Source organism: Lactuca virosa, chromosome 6, assembly GCF_052849685.1.
Source record: "Lactuca virosa cultivar CGN04683 chromosome 6, Lactuca_virosa_CGN04683_v6, whole genome shotgun sequence".
Lineage (NCBI taxonomy): Eukaryota > Viridiplantae > Streptophyta > Magnoliopsida > Asterales > Asteraceae > Lactuca > Lactuca virosa.
The window spans coordinates 183,010,337-183,015,434 of NC_136431.1; positions in this window are offsets into that span (position 1 = coordinate 183,010,337).

Consider the following 5,098-nt stretch of genomic DNA (forward strand, 5'->3'; position numbering starts at 1 on the left):
TGCAAAGGTATGTTGATCGTCTTCTCAAACTTAATGTTAAGTTTGATGAGGATTTGGCTATCGACATCATCCTCCACTCCTTGCCTTCCTGCTACAACCAGTTCAGAATGACCTACCATATGAACAAGGAAGAGGTCACCCTGAGTAAACTTCAAGGGCTCCTGAGGACTGCTGAGAGCAACCTCAAGGACAAATCTATTTCATCATCCTCTACTGTAGCTGCTCCTGTGTTGGCAATTGGCCAAGGAAAGGGTAAAAAGAGGAAGGCTCCTTCTAAGAGCCACCAAAAGGGTAAGACCCAAGATCGTTCCTCTTCTAGTGGGACCAAAGCAGGTTCTGTTAAACCCTCTTCTGACCCCAAGGAAGCAGAGTGCTTCTATTGCCACCAGAAGGGCCACTGGAAACGAAGTTGCCCTAAATATCTGCAAGATATTAAGGATGGGAATATAAAGCCCACCTTTGCAGGTATGTATTTAATTAAATCTAATAACTCATCACTTGCTACTTCATGGGTCCTTGATACTGGATGTGGTTTCCACATTTGTTCTGATTTGCAGGGGCTAAGAGAAAGTAGGGAAGTGGAGCATGGAAGAATAAACTTGGTCATGGGAAACAAGAAGTCATCACCAGTGACCAAGATCAGAGTTTATTCTTTAGTGTTGAGTAATGGGTTAGGACTAGATTTAAATAATTGTTGTTATTCGCCAGATATGGCAAGGAACATCATTTCTTTTCATGGATTATATAGACAAGGTTTCAGATATTCATTTGATAATAGCAATGGTTCTATTAATGTTTATTTGAATGGTGTTTTTTATTTCAATGCATTACCTTGTAATGGGATTTATGAATCTGTGTTGATTGTAGATAATTTAGGAAATGATGTCTTGAATATTGATTCGTCCAATAGTTTGGACAAAGCATGCTTGTGGCATTGTCGCCTTGGCCATGTTAACAAGAAACGCATAGGCCAACTCCAAAAGGATGGAGTCTTAGAGTCATTCGACCTTAGGGACGATGACGTGTGTGAATCTTGTTTACTTGGGAAGATGACCAAGTCACCCTTTACTGGCACATGTGAAAGGGGGTGAGGGTGTATTAGATCTCATACATACTGATGTATGTGGACCCTTTAGATCCACCACAAGGGACGCTTGTCGCTTCTACGTGACTTTTACAGACGATTATAGCAGATATGGATATATCTACTTAATCAAGCAAAAGTCAGAAACCTTTGAAAAGTTCAAAGAGTTTAAGAATGAAGTAGAGAATCAGCTGGGCAGGAAAATCAAGATGCTTCGATCTGATCGAGGAGGAGAGTACCTAAGCCTTGAGTTTCACGACTATCTAAAAGAATGTGGAATAGTTTCGCAATTGACGCCTCCTAGAACGCCACAATTGAATGGCGTGGCTGAGAGACGTAATCGAACCTTGTTGGACATGGTTCGTTCAATGATGAGTTGTGCTTCGTTATCAATCTCATTCTGGGGGTATGCCTTAGAGACTGCCGCCCATATCCTTAACTTAGTTCCCACCAAGAAGGTTGCCAAAACACCTCACGAGATGTGGACAAGGAAAGCTCCCTCGTTAGCACATATCAAGGTTTGGGGTTGTGAAGCTTTCGTAAGACGAGAGACTCACGACAAGCTAGAACCTCGTAGTGAGAAGTGTTATTTCATCGGCTATCCACAGAAGTCTTTTGGCTATCTCTTCTATAGACCAAGTGACAATGTTGTCTTTGTTGCTAGGAGAGGGGTTTTTAGAGAGAGAGAACTCATAAGTTAAGGAGACAGTAGGAGTCAGATTGACCTTGAAGAGCTTCAAGAGTCAGGAGATGAAGGAACCTTTGACACTGGCGTTCAACCTGAGGAGGAAACTCCTGTTGAACCAATTGACCAGTCCTTACCTCTTAGACGTTCGAGTAGAGTTAGTGTTCCACCCCAGTTTTATGGTTTCCATATTACTACCGACGGGGATACGTTTATTAGTGATAGTACACTAATAAATCTGGATGAACCTAATAGCTACAAGGAAGCCATGGCAGGCCCGGAGTCTGCTAAGTGGAAAGAGGCAATGGACAACGAGATTTAGTCCATGTATGACAACCAAGTTTGTAATTTGGTTGATAATGTACCAGGTCGTAAGACAGTCGGGTGCAAGTGGATCTTCAAGAAGAAGACAGACATGGATGAGAAAGTGCACACTTATAAAGCACGATTGGTCGCGAAGGGCTTTACTCAAACTCCTGGAGTTGACTATGATGAGACCTTCTCACCAGTTGCCAAGATAAAGTCTATTAGGGTAATGCTCCCAATAGCTGCGTTTCATGATTATGAAATCTGGCAGATGGACGTAAAAACCGCTTTCCTAAATGGGAAGTTGGCTGAGGATGTTTACATGAATCAGCCAGAGGGTTTTGTCGATGCGAAGCACCCAAGTAGAGTGTGCAAGCTTGAGAAATCCATTTATGGATTGAAGCAAGCATCTCGCAGATGGAATCTTTGTTTTGACGAGAAGGTCAAAGAGTTTGGTTTTCTGCGAAGCGAAGATGAGTCATGTGTGTATGTCAAGGCCAGTGGGAGTATAGTAAGCTTCCTCGTATTGTATGTCGATGACATACTACTCATAGGAAACGACGTCCCAACCTTGCAGGAGGTCAAGTCCTGGCTTAGGAAGTGTTTCACTATGAAGGATCTCAGAGAGGCTGCATATATTCTGGGAATAAGGATAGTAAGAAACAGAAGTAAGAGACTGATAGGACTCAGTCAGGATACATACTTGGAAAAGGTACTAAAGCGTTTTAGTATGGAGAATTCCAAGAAAGGGGAGTTGCCAATTCAATGCAATACCAAACTGATTAAGACTCAGAGCCCGAGTACAGAGACAGAGATAGCTGATATGAGCCGAGTACCTTACGCTTCCGCAGTTGGCTCGATTATGTACGCTATGACTTGTACTCGCCCTGATGTGGCCTTCGCTTTGAGCATGGTCAACAGATATCAAGGGAACCCTGGTAGAGCACATTGGATTGCTGTCAAGAATATTCTTAAGTACCTACGAAGGACCAAGGAATGGTTTCTAGTCCTCAGTGGGAGTGATGACTTAAGGGTACGAGGGTATAGTGACGCTAGTTTTCAGACGGATCGGGATAATTACCGATCGCAGTCGGGCTAGGTCTTTACCCTGAACGGAGGAGCAGTGACTTGGAAAAGTTCCAAGCAAGAGACCGTGACTGATTCAACGTGCGAATCAGAGTACATTGCGGCAAGCGAGGCGTCAAAGGAGGCTATATTGTTGAAGAACTTCATTGGAGACCTTGGAGTTGTGCCATCCATAAAGGAGCCCATGGAAATTTTCTGTGATAATGAAGGAGCGGTTGCCTTAACCAAGGAACCAAGGGATCATGGCAGATCTCGACATATCGACAGGAAATACCATTTTATTAGACATCGGGTAGAAGAGGGACTCCTCGTTGTGAAGAGGGTATCGTCGGAAGATAACCCAACAGATGCCCTTACGAAGGGACTGAGTAGGGTCAAGCATTTGCAGCACGCTAGGAGCGTTGGGCTAAAGGACGATATTAGTTTAGATTAGATAAGTAGGAAACTTGTAATGGATAATTTTGTATTCAACATTTGATGATTAAATAAAGGTGTGTTATTTATAAGAAAGTTACTATCTTGTGTTGATTATTTATCTATTGTTTCGATTTTGCATGTTTTGACTTCCTGAATAATAAGATTATTCGAACGGTCCACAATCGCTCATATGTTGGAAGTAGATATGAAAGAAGATTGTCATGAATTTGTTTGTAGATTGTCTAAAAGGTTTTTGGACATAGCAAAGGTTTGCTACAAAGTTTATGAGTGCTTATGAAATATGTTTTGAGCATTGGAATAAACTCGCACTTGCTGGTATCACTTCATGAAAGTTATCACAAGTGATCGCAAGATGATAATATCATATAATCTTTAAACCTAGAGATATGGTTATTGTTTGCTAACTGATTATACATTGATAATGCGAAAACGCATCAGTAACTTGATGTTATAAAACGCATTATTGTGTGTGACTTAGCTAGTAAATGATAAAAGCATATAAGTCGAAGTTTTTATGTTCCTTTTATTCTAAGAGAATAAAAGCGATATCTTGGCCACTCGATGATTTGGTTTGACTTATGTGCCGGGCCCGGTCAGGATGAAGTTGATGTGTTCAACTGAGTTCTATGTCGAACAAATCAGAGATCAAGAAACAAAATGCTGGACAATAAGTATTGTCAGCATGATATCTAGAACAGAGGATTATACGATCCCTTATCTGAAGGACAGATTATTGATCAGAGTTGACAGCGGCTATTGAAAGCTACGATTGCTAATCGGATCCTGAAGTCATATGTGAGATATAGTTGCTAGACTTATCCAAGTGGGAGATTGTTGGATTAGTGTCTAAGTCCGTAACTATATTTGGTATGTACTTGACCCGAGTGTGCATGGTCCTTTTGGGTTGCCTTCACCAAAGCAACTTGATAAGGTAATTTAAGGAGAGAGAGAGAGAATATTATGGTTTATTAATATATTATAAGAATAATATATTAAAGGAGAAATCATATTTGTTTAATTAGTATTAGTCATAAATTAATTAAGAATTAATTTGGTGACTAAAAGAGATTAATTAAATAAAGGGGCTTAAACTGTCAAATGTGTGATAGTTGAGTTTTGGGCTGAGAAACCTAATGGGCTAAGGGGAAACGAAATTATGATGAAGGATCATCATATTTTCGTCCAAGGCCTTATTCCAGAAGGTTCCTTGGGCTGCTTGGTGACTAAGCTGTCCTTTAGGGTTTAGACTGAAACCCTAGCAGCCTACAGTATAAATAGAGACCCTAGCCTTCAATTTTCGGCCACTTGCTTCTAAGAGAAACCCTAGGGCCGAAAATTAGCATCCTCCCTCCTCTCTCATAATTTCCTTCTTGCTTCTTGGTGTTTGTGAGCCATTAGAGGCACTACATTTGTGGTGCTTGCTTTCAAGAGTCTAAGAGATCAAGGAAACTAGTTGTTATTGCAATATAACAACAAAGGTATGTGTTCTACTCTTCTAT